The following is an 11,552-nucleotide window of genomic DNA, read 5'->3' as shown; positions in this document are numbered from 1 at the left end:
GACGCAAACAAGAATCTTTTATTGCCTCTATTTGATTATAATTAGGAGTCACTTAAATCTTATTCTCTGATAAGTCCGGCTAGCAAAAGGACTTAAAGAGGAGCAACTTGTACACAATTTAACTTTCAAAATAATACAGAAATGGTTTCTTGCTTACGGCAAAACAGCTTGCATTTACTTTAAGAGTTAGAGTGGAAAGGTGAAAGTATTAAAAATAGAGACAGCGAATAGTTTAGATCAAAGTATAGGTGATTCATGAATAAAGATGGCCGCACGGACCATCATGGTTATAGGAAATCATATCAGTCTTTAGCCATCTATCTACACCTCTATGTCATTCTAATTGGTTTGGATTAAAATCAAATGTATTTGATTCGACGGTTAGCTGTCAATCCTCAATGTGCAACATTAGTTCTAAATGTTTCATGTCTGAATATTTGCGTATGTTATGGAATGTGATTCTGTTTTATTATCCAGTCCAGTTCAAACTGCTGACTTCGTTAATATCCACATGGTGGACAATAGAGCCTTAATGGTGCCTGCCCTGTCCTTGGAGTGATAACTGGTACAGCTTGTGTTTTAATATCACACTGTCTTGAACATGTATTTGTTAGAACAATGGCTTTCTCATCTCAGCTCAGTAAAAGTGCTGTTTTAATCGACAATGAAATTATGCATAAGTCAGGCTGTTTTGTGTCTCTGTTGTAGCTATGTGTTTTGAGATGACCTGAGGTTATGAGTGCTGAAATCCTTAATTTAAAATGGGTATTAAAACTGGGGCTTAATATTTATACTAAATAGCCTTATTTTACCTATCTGGTATATTAGAAAATAGGTGAAAATGAATGAAATGAAAATCGCTTATTGTCACAAGTAGGCTTCAATGAAGTTACTGTGAAAAGCCCTGAGTCACCACATTCCGGCACCTGTTCGGGAAGGCTGGTACGGGAATTGAACCATGTTGCTGGCCTGCCTTGGTCGTCTTTAAAAGCCAGCGATTTAGCCCAGTGTGCTAAACCAGCCCCAGATTCTATCACCCTGTGACCATCCCCACTGACCACCTGTCAGAATGAACAAAATGCAGTCCTGGATGCAGAGCAGAAACAATAACAGTAGAATCCAACCCCTGGAATCGATTGTGAAATTGTTGGTGTCACAGCAGGTCCGATGAAACATGCAATCCCGTCTCACACTGAGAGCAGGTGAACGGCCTCTCCCCAGTGTGAACTCGCTGGTGTGTCTGCAGGTGAGATAACTGAGTAAATCCTTTCCCACACTGAGAGCAGGTGAACGGTCTCTCCCCAGTGTGAACTCGCTGGTGCCTCCGCAGGGTAGATACTTCAGCAAATCCTTTCCCACACAGAGAGCAGGTGAACGGCCTCTCTCCGGTGTGAAATCGCTGGTGTGTCTGCAGCTGGGATCCTTGAGCAAATCCTTTCCCACACTGAGAGCAGGTGAACGGCCTCTCCCCAGTGTGAACTCGCTGGTGTCTCCGCAGGGTGGATAAATGTGCAAATCCTTTCCCACACTGAGAGCAGGTGAATGGCCTCTCCCCAGTGTGAGCTCGCTGGTGTCTCTGCAGGGTGGATAACTGAGTAAATCCTTTCCCACACTGAGAGCAGGTGAACGGCCTCTCCCCTGTGTGAACTCGCTGGTGTGTCCGCAGGTGAGATAACTGAGTAAATCCCTTCCCACACACAGAGCAGGTGAACGGCCTCTCCCCAGTGTGACTGCGTCGATGAATCTCCAGCTGCGATGGGACTCTGAATCCCTTTCCACAGTCCCCACATTTCCACGGTTTCTCCATGTTTTGGGTCTCCTCCTGTCTCTCCAGGTTTGACAATCAGTTCAGAATACGGGTAGGGTCTCTCTGCACTGTGAATGGCGTGATGGTTTTTCAGGCTGTGTAACTGGTTGAAGCTCTTTCCACAGTCAGTTCACTGAAACACTCTCACTCGGGTATGTGTTGTGTGGGTCTCGGTGCTTTTTCCAGTCACACTGATGTCTGAAATCTCTAGCTGACAGTTTGGGTAAACATTTTTCCTTCTAGATTCAAAGCCCGATGATATTGAGGTTCCAAGGAAAGAAGTGATTGTCAGATCGAGACGTGACGTTTGAGATTTCTGTCTGTAATTCCTCTTTGTCTAATATCCTGTAAAAACAATTTACAAAATTCAGCACTGTCAGTACAGGATAGAAACTCAAAATAAACAATTCTAGTTTCTATGTCACATTTTTTCCTCTCTCTTATTCCCCAAAAGCTGTAAATCTCCATCCCAGATACTTTCCCTCCATTCTCACTCTGCTCTATCTAATATTCACCCTCCCTATTCTCCTGAAGGTGCTGATTCAGGCTGATTGACAGATCCAAGCTCACAGCTTCCTGTCCAGGAGATCACAACAAATATGAGCTGCAGTCGGCCATTCGGTCCATCAAACCTGAACCATTCAATGGGATCATTGGCTGATCTACCTCAGCAGCATTTTCCCACACTATCCCCATATCCCTTGACCTCTTCAATACCTAGAAACCTATTATTCTGTGTCTTGAAAATATTTGATGACTATTTGAATCTCCAGAATCCTCGGGAATACCAAAGCTTCACCACATCCTCGAGTAAAGAAATCCCTTCTCAACTCCGCTTTCTCTCCATTTACCTGCCTGTACCCCATAACGCTCGACACCCTCAATCAGAAATCTGTCTGTGGTTGGGGGGGGTGGGTATCAGGCATGTGATAAGGGTGCGGGAGTAGTTGCTTTTCCGCAGGTTCTGGTGCCACTAACTTATAATCTGACACTTATCCTGATAGCCCGCCACTCATCTATCTAATTCTTGAATTCATTATTTGTTATCGTGTCCCTGGAAGACTTCAGGGTTCGGATTGGTAAGATTATGCCAGTAAAAGTGAAGAAATGCCTTGATAAAACAGCGCAGGTGGATTCAGCGGGAATGGAGCCGCCTTTTCAACATGGCGGCCTGACCCTCAGGAGATCTCTCGACCCCGCGGTTTCCGGGGCTCTGGGAGGCAGTGAAAATGATGACTGCCGACATTATCCGTGTTATTGACCAGAGGCTGAGTGTGCTGGCTCAATATCTGTGTCCTCATGAGGCCCAGCTGCAAAACGCCATGAAGAGGTTCGATGATCCGGAGGAGAGAATTTTGAACATTCAGCAAGATGCCTCCTCGATGGAGGCAAGAATTCAATCCTTTGACAACCAGCCGAGTGGCAAGGCGGAGGTCCTGGAGGACTGAGGGTCGGAGAAAGGACATCCGAGTTGTCGGCCTGTCAGATGGTCATCATAGAATTTACAGTGCAGAAAGAGGCCACTCGGCCCATCGAGTCTGTGCCTTGGAAACAGCACCCCACCCAAGCCCATACCTCCACCCCATCCCCGTAACCCAATAAGCCCACCTAACCTTTTATTTGGGCACTAAGGGCAATTTATCGTGGCCAATCCACTTAACCTGCACATCTTTGGACTGTGGGAGGAAACCGGAACACCCGGAGGAAACCCACGCAGACACGGGGAGAACGTGCAGACTCCGCATAGACCCAAGCTGGGAATCGAACCTGAAACCCTGGAGCTGTGAAGCAACTGTGCTAACCACTGTGCTGCCTTACCGCCCATAAATTACATTTTTTTCTGTCCATTTAGTGTGGAGGGTAAGGCTCCCGTGAGGTTCTTCGAGGACCGACTGCCACGTTTTCTCAAGCTGGATGTGAAGCCTGGGCGTTTCAAATTAGAAAGGGTGCATCGGTCTTTGAGGCCGAGGGATAGTTTTCATCCCAGGCCTGTAATCATTCACTTCCACAACTTGAGAGAATGTCCTGGAGAGGGAATGGCGAGGTGGCACCTGGCTCCAGGAAGGAGTGAGGAGTTACTTCTTCCAGGACTTTTCGGCAGCAACACAAACGAAGCATCGAGGCTTCAATGAAGTTCAATGGCAGGTCAAACATGTGGGGAGTGAATTATGTCAGGCTTTATCCTGCAACCCGAAAAATGGTATCCAACAACTCCGCCAAGTCTTTCAATAATCCAACTATTGCCTTGGCCTTCATTAAATCCATGAAGGGCAAGGATCTGGAGGGATGGTTTGCAGCTCGGACGAACTCAGGTTCTAATCCGGACTCTTTCCCTGTCACGGTGTTCCCTGAATTTCAGAATCACAGAAATACACATAGGGACAGGAGTAGGCCATTCAGCCCCTCGAGTCTGTCCTGCCATTTAGTGAGATCAGGCTGATCTGTGACCTAACTATCCATTAATATCTTTGCTGAACAAAACTCTACCTCAGATTTAATCTTAACAATTGATCCAGCTTCACCTGCTGTTTGTGGGAGAGAGTTCCAAACCTCTCCAACCTTGTGTGTGAAGAAGTTCTTCCTAACATCTCTCCTGAACGGTCTAGCCCTGATTGTTAGACAATGATCACTGGTTTTAGCATCTCCAACCAGTGGAAATAGTTTATCTTTATCTACCCTGTCTTTCCCTGTTAATATTTTAAATACTTCAATCAGATCACACCTTAACCTTCTAAATTCTAGCAAAAACAGGTCTAAATTGTATAATCTCCCCTCGTAACCTAACCCCCTTAGACCAGGTATTGTGGGGTATCGTCTTAGTAAACCTGTGTTGCACTCCCTCCAAGGCCAAATTATCCTCCCGAAGGTGTGGTGCCCAGACCTGCTCTCAGTTCTCCAAGTGGGGTCTTGTACAGCTGCAGCATAACCTCCGAGTCTTTATACTCCAATTCTCCAGATGGGCAGCATGGGTGCGCAGTGGTTAGCACTGCTGCCTCACAGCTCCAAGGTCCCAGGTTCAATTCCGGCCTTGGGTGACTGTCTTGTGTCGAGATTTTACTTTCTCCCTGTGTCTGCGTGGGTTTCCTCTGGGTGCTCCGGTTTCCTCCCACTGTCCAAAGATGGGCAGGTTAGCTGGATTGGCCATGCTAAATTGCCCCTTAGTATCCAAAAGGTTAGGTGGGGATAGGATGGAGGTGTGGGCTTAGGCAGGGTGCTCTTTCCAAGGGCCGGTGCAGACTCGATGGTCCGAATGGCCTCCTCCTGCTCTGTATGTTCTCTGATTCTATGTAAATGCCAGCATTCCATTCACCTTTTTGATTATTTTCTGCACTTGTTCCTGGCAGTTTCGGGGTCTATGAACCTGAACCCTCCAGGTCTCTTTGCCATCCACTGAACTTAACCTCTTTCCATTCAGAAAGTCCTCTGTTCTATTCTTTTTTGGTTCAAAACAGATAACCTCACACTCAATTACATTGAGTTCCATTTGCCACAAATTTGCCCATTCAGCTAGTCTGTCAATATCTCCTTGCAATTTTATGCCATCATCTAGGCTGTCCATCATGCCATCTAACTTTGTATCATCAACAACAGTGAAGAGGCCCTTCCGCCCATTGAGTCTGCACCGACACTCGCAAAACACCTGACCGACCTGATTCCATTTGCCAGCACTTGGCCCATAGCCTTGAATGTTATGACCTGCCAAGTGTTCACCCAGGTACTTTTTAACCCGCCTCTACCACCCTCCCAGGCAGTGCGTTCCAAACCGTCACCACCCTCTGGGTAAAAAGGTTTTTCCTCAAAACCCCCCTAAACCCCCTGCTCCTCACCATGAGCTTGTGTCCCCCCGTGACTGACCTTCAACTGAGGGGAACAGCTGCTCCCGATCCACCCTATTCAAACCCCTAATAATCTTGTACACCTCAATCAGCCCCCCCACCACAGTATTCCTGGCTCCAAGCCTATGGGATAGCCCAGAAAATTGAAAGGAAAATACAGGATAATCCAGGAAACTACAAGCGATGACCTTTACGTCAGTAGTAGGGAAATTATTGGAGAGGATTCTTCGAGACAGGATTTTCTCCCATTTCAAAGCAAGTGGACATATTAGCGAGAGGCAGCACGGTTTGTGAAAGAGATCACAATCACTAACTTGATTGGGTTTTTCGAGAAAGTGACGGAGATGATTGATGAAGGTAGTAAGCCCCTTGGCAGACTGGTACAGAAGGTGAAGTCACACAGGATCCGAGGTGAGCTGATAAGATAGATACAGAACTGGCTCGGTCATAGAAGACTGAGGTTAGCAGTAGAAGGGTGCTTTTCTGAATGGATGGCTATGACTAGTGGTGTTCCGTAGGGATCAGTGCTGCGACCTGTGTAGTTTGCAGTATATATAAATGATTTGGAGGAAAACATAATTGGTTTGATTAGTAAGTTTGCAGACGACACAAAGTTGGTGGAATTGCGGATTGTGATGTGGACTGTCAGAGGATTCTGAAGGATATAGATCGGTTGGAGACTTGGGCAGAGAGATGGCAGATGGAGCTCAATCTGGACAAATGTGAGGTAATGCATTTGGAAGATCGAATACAGATGGGAAATATACAGTAAATGACAGAACCCTTAAGAGTATTGACAGGCTGAGGGATCTAGGTGTACAGGTCCACAGGTCACTGAAAGTGGCATCGCAGGTGGAGAAGGTAGTCAAGAAGACATACGGCATGCTTGCCTTCATTGGCCGGGGAATTGAGTTTCAAAATTGGCAAGTCATTTTGCAGCTTTATAGAACTTTTACTGGGCCACACTTGGAATATAGTGTTCAATTCTGGTCGCCACACAACCAGAAAGATGTGGAGACTTTGGAGAGGATACAGAAAAGATTTACCAGGATGTTGCCTTGTATGGAGGGCATTAGCTATAAGGATAGGTTGGAGACACTTGGTTTGTTCTCACTGGAACGACGGAGGTTGAGGGGCGACCTGATAGAAGTCTACAAAATTATCAGGGGCATGGACAGAGAAGATAGTCAGAAACGTTTTTCCAGGGTGGAAGAGTCAATTACTGGGAGACACAGGTACATAGAACATAGAACATAGAACAATACAGCGCAGTACAGGCCCTTCGGCCCACGATGTTGCACCGAAACAAAAGCCATCCAACCTACACTATGCCATTATCATCCATATGTTTATCCAATAAACTTTTAAATGCCCTCAATGTTGGCGAGTTCACCACTGTAGCAGGTAGGGCATTCCACGGCCTCACTACTCTTTGCGTAAAGAACCTACCTCTGACCTCTGTCCTATATCTATTACCCCTCAGTTTAAAGTTATGTCCCCTCGTGCCAGCCATATCCATCCGCGGGAGAAGGCTCTCACTGTCCACCCTAACCAACCCCCTGATCATTTTGTATGCCTCTATTAAGTCTCCTCTTAACCTTCTTCTCTCCAACGAAAACAACCTCAAGTCCATCAGCCTTTCCTCATAAGATTTTCCCTCCATACCAGGCAACATCCTGGTAAATCTCCTCTGCACCCGCTCCAAAGCCTCCACGTCCTTCCTATAATGCGGTGACCAGAACTGTACGCAATACTCCAAATGCGGCCGTACCAGAGTTCTGTACAGCTGCAACATGACCTCCCGACTCCGGAACTCAATCCCTCTACCAATAAAGGCCAACACTCCATAGGCCTTCTTCACAACCCTATCAACCTGGGTGGCAACTTTCAGGGATCTATGTACATGGACACCTAGATCCCTCTGCTCATCCACACTTTCAAGAACTTTACCATTAGCCAAATATTCCGCATTCCTGTTATTCCTTCCAAAGTGAATCACCTCACACTTCTCTACATTAAACTCCATTTGCCACCTCTCGGCCCAGCTCTGCAGCTTATCTATATCCCTCTGTAATCTGCTACATCCTTCCACACTATCGACAACACCACCGAGACCACACGAGGTTTAAGGTGTGGGGGGCAAAGTTTGGAGGAGATGTATGAGGGAAGTTTTTTTTCATAGAGTATTGCATAGAACTTACAGTGCAGAAGGAGGCCATTCAGCCCATAGAGGCTGCACCAGCTCTTGGAAAGAGCACCCTACCCAAGCCCACACCTCCACCCTATCCCCATAACCCAGTAACCCTACCCAACACTAAGGGCAATTTTGGACATTAAGAGCAATTTAGCATGGCCAATCCACCTAACCTGCACATCTTTGGACTGCGGGACGGAACCGGAACACCCGGACAAAACCCACGCACACACGGGGAGAACGTGCAGACTCTGCACAGACAGTGATCCAAGCCGGAAATCGAACCTGGGACCTTGGAGCTGTGAAGCAATTGTGCTAAGCACTATGCTACCGTTTTACACAGAGGGTAGTGAGTGCCTGGATCTCACTGCCAGAGGTGCTGGTGGAGGCAGGTACAATCGTGACATTTAAGGGACATGTTGACAAAACGTGAATAGGTTGGGAATAGAGGGATGTGGACCCTCGAAGATTAGAAGGTTTTAGGTTAGGTGGGCAGCATGGTAGGTGCAGGCTTGGGAAGGCCGAAGGGCCTGTTCCTGTGCTGTTCTTTGTTTGTTCTATCCAAACTCTCTTCATAACTTAAATGTTCCATCCCATGCAACCTCCTCTGCACTGTCTGCAATCACATCCTTCCTATAATGTGGGGAGCAATAATGCTCACAGTAATGTCCCATATGCCTTTTTCACCACCCTATTAACCTGTCCTTCCACGTTCAGAGATCTCTGGACGAACACGCCAAGGTCCCTTTGTTGCTCAGAACTTCCCAGTGCCATGCTGTTTATTGAATACTTCCTGGTCACATTACCCCTTCCAAAGTGTGTCACCTCACTTTTTAGGGTTCAATTCTATTTTGCCACTTTTCTGCCCATTTGACCATCCCGTCTCTATCTTCCTGTTACCCAAGACACTCAACTTTACTGTAAACCACACGGCCAATCTTTGAGTCATTCGCAAGTCTCCCATGTGGGATCTTGTCAAAGGCTTTATTGAAATACATGTAAACTACATCAACTGCACCACCCCCATGTACACACCTGGTCACGTGCTCAAAAAAGTCAATCAAATTTGTTAGGCATGACCTCCCTCTGACAGTGTCATGCTGACTATTCCTGATCAAACCTCTCCAAATGGAGAGAAGAGTGCATCAGAATTTTCTCCAATAGTTTCCCTGCCACTGACATGAGACTCACTAGTCTGCAGTTCCCTGGCGTATCTCTGCAACCTTTCTTCTTTTTTTTTTTAAATTGAGAGTACCCAATTATTTATTTTTTTCAATTAAGGGGCAATTTAGCATGGCCAATCCAGCTAACGTGCACATCTTTGTTTTGTGGGGAGAATGTGCAAACTTGACACAGACAGTGACCCAGGGCCGGGATTCGAACCTGGGTCCTCAGCGCTGCAGTCCCAATGCTATCGACTGCACCACATGCCGCCCCTTCTACCATCTTTCTTAAATAGTAGGATCACATTAGCTATTCTCACGTCCCCTAGCAACTCTTCCCGTGGCCAGGGAGGAACTAAAACTTTGGGCCAGAGCCGCTGCAATCCCTCCCTCACCTCCCACAGCATCCTGGGACACAATTCGTCCAGAGCTAGTAATCTAATAATCTTATGGGCGGCACAGTAGCACAGTGGTTAGCACTGTTGCTTCACAGCACCAGGGATCAGGGTTTGATTTCCAGCTTGGGTCACTGTCTGTGGGGAGTCTGCACATTCTCCCGTGCCTGCGTGGGTTTCCTCCAGGTGCACCGGTTTCTTCCCATAATTCCCGAAAGACATGCTTGTTAGGTGAATCGGACATTCTGAATTCTTCCTCAGTGTACCCGAACAGGCGCCGGAATGTGGCGACTAGGGGCTTTTCACAGTAACTTAATTGTAGTGATAATGTAAGCCTACTTGTGACAATAATATTAAAGATTATTATGAATGGGCCAAATGGCCTCTATCCGTGCTGTAAAGAGGGGGAATGAATGAGAAGGACTTTATAGAGAAAGTGCCAAAGCCACAACATTCACCAGCTCGAAGGACACACCTTAACTCCCTTTCCAATCTGAAAGCAGCCTGAGCTGGATTTACATTCCCCTTAATTGATCATTGCTGGGTGATAATCCTGTACTTCCTCACCTCACACCACTGTGACAGCACCTTCACTACACAGACTGCAGCAACTGACCAAACATCACCTTCCCAGTTATTCCTGAAGGCACCGCCTTCCCAACCTGGCCCCTTGCCTGAGGTGCGGTGATCCTCAGGTCACATCACCGCCGGTCAACTCTCTCTCCCGGGACCAGGCCCTGGTTCACAGCCGCCATCGTGCTTCACCGGGGAAGCAGAGCGCATGCGCTGGCGTCTTGGTGACGCAACAGCTAGTGGGCGGGGCCTGAAGGTTTCTATTCCCAGCCAGGTCCTAGTGCCCGTTGGAAAACATAATATCAGGTTTTTAAAGAGTTTCACCCACGCCCAGGCTGAAGCTGATGTTTGTAGCCTGGAGGCGCCTCTGGATCACGTAGACATTCAGTGTGAGAGTCTGCAGCCTCTGTATAGCGACCTGAAGGGGTTTTTCCAAAGGTTGATTACATTTCGTGGTCCTTTCCAATCCATTTTCACGATGATTGTGTGATATTTTCTTACCTTCAGAGTGATTTTTCTTTATTTTAAATACATTTCAGCAGCAGGCGTACTGGTGATTTTTTAAAGGAAAGGAGTTTATTTATTGTCACACTATTTCCCTGGATGTTTGAACTTCTCAGTCTCTCGTCTCTTTCACACTCACTGACACGTACACAGGAATTAGGTACAGATCAAGTTGAAGATGTAGATTGCAATCTTTATATCACTGTCTTCTTGTTTAACTGATCCTTCAAGAACATAAGAACTAGGAGCAGGAGTAGGCCATATGGCCCCTCGAGCCTGCTCCATCATTCAATGAGATCATGGCTGATCTTTTGTGGACTCAGCTCCACTTTCCGGCCCAAACACCATAACCCTTAATCCCTTTATTCTTCAAAAAACTATCTATCCTTATCTTAAAAACATTTAATGAAGGAGCCTCAACTGCTTCACTGGGCAACTTTCGTTGGAGTGAAGCGCTTTTAGAAGCAAGTAATTCTCATGAGGCTCTGAAACTTCTTGTAGATGAATAGCCTGGAGGTTGGTTCTCAGGTGGACTTGGAAGCTGGAATAAGTTCAGTACTGTGGCTGCACTGGGAGACATTCAGCTCTGCTGGTTCAGCTGGTTCCTGGTGCTTCAGATGCTTCTCACACACATATTTGCTTTGTTCAGGGTTTATTATGCTGCATCCCTGACAATTAACTGCAGAGTTAAAACTCTTAGACCCAGAACACCCCACTACAATAGCAGTTTACGATACTCACTCACGCTTATCTCTGTCCCAATTCGAGCTCATTCTCCTGTGTTCAATACGGCACTTGGAGACCAACAATCCAGAGATTTCATATTCCTCAAATGCTGGTTCATCCTGACACAACGAGACATTTAAACTTCACAGGTGGCTGCAAAGTTTCCTTATTCAGGTCCGTGTTTAACTAAATATTTGTTGCAGAGTCGAATATCGCCCACAGTTTAATGTCCATAATAACCTGTTAAATTGCAGTCAACTTGGCAGAGTTTGTGGATCTTACAGTCTATAATATCTAGTATGCTTGTGCTGAGAGTGACATCCTGAATCTACTCTTGGGTCTTATTAAAACAGT

The 11,552-nt window shown here is 46.4% G+C and overlaps 1 long non-coding RNA gene across 1 annotated transcript; it reads right to left on the bottom strand.

Moving 5' to 3' along the window:
• Positions 1-10,163, bottom strand: LOC140419171 (uncharacterized). Its single transcript, XR_011945577.1, has 2 exons — positions 9,963-10,163; positions 1-2,152 (listed from the first exon to the last, which is right to left on the bottom strand). It is a non-coding gene; the product is annotated as an uncharacterized lncRNA (long non-coding RNA).
• Between the last annotated feature and the right edge of the window lie 1,389 nt (positions 10,164-11,552).

The sequence above is a fragment of the Scyliorhinus torazame genome, chromosome 5, assembly GCF_047496885.1.
Source record: "Scyliorhinus torazame isolate Kashiwa2021f chromosome 5, sScyTor2.1, whole genome shotgun sequence".
Classification (NCBI taxonomy): domain Eukaryota; kingdom Metazoa; phylum Chordata; class Chondrichthyes; order Carcharhiniformes; family Scyliorhinidae; genus Scyliorhinus; species Scyliorhinus torazame.
This window is presented reverse-complemented; position numbering and strand designations above follow the sequence as displayed.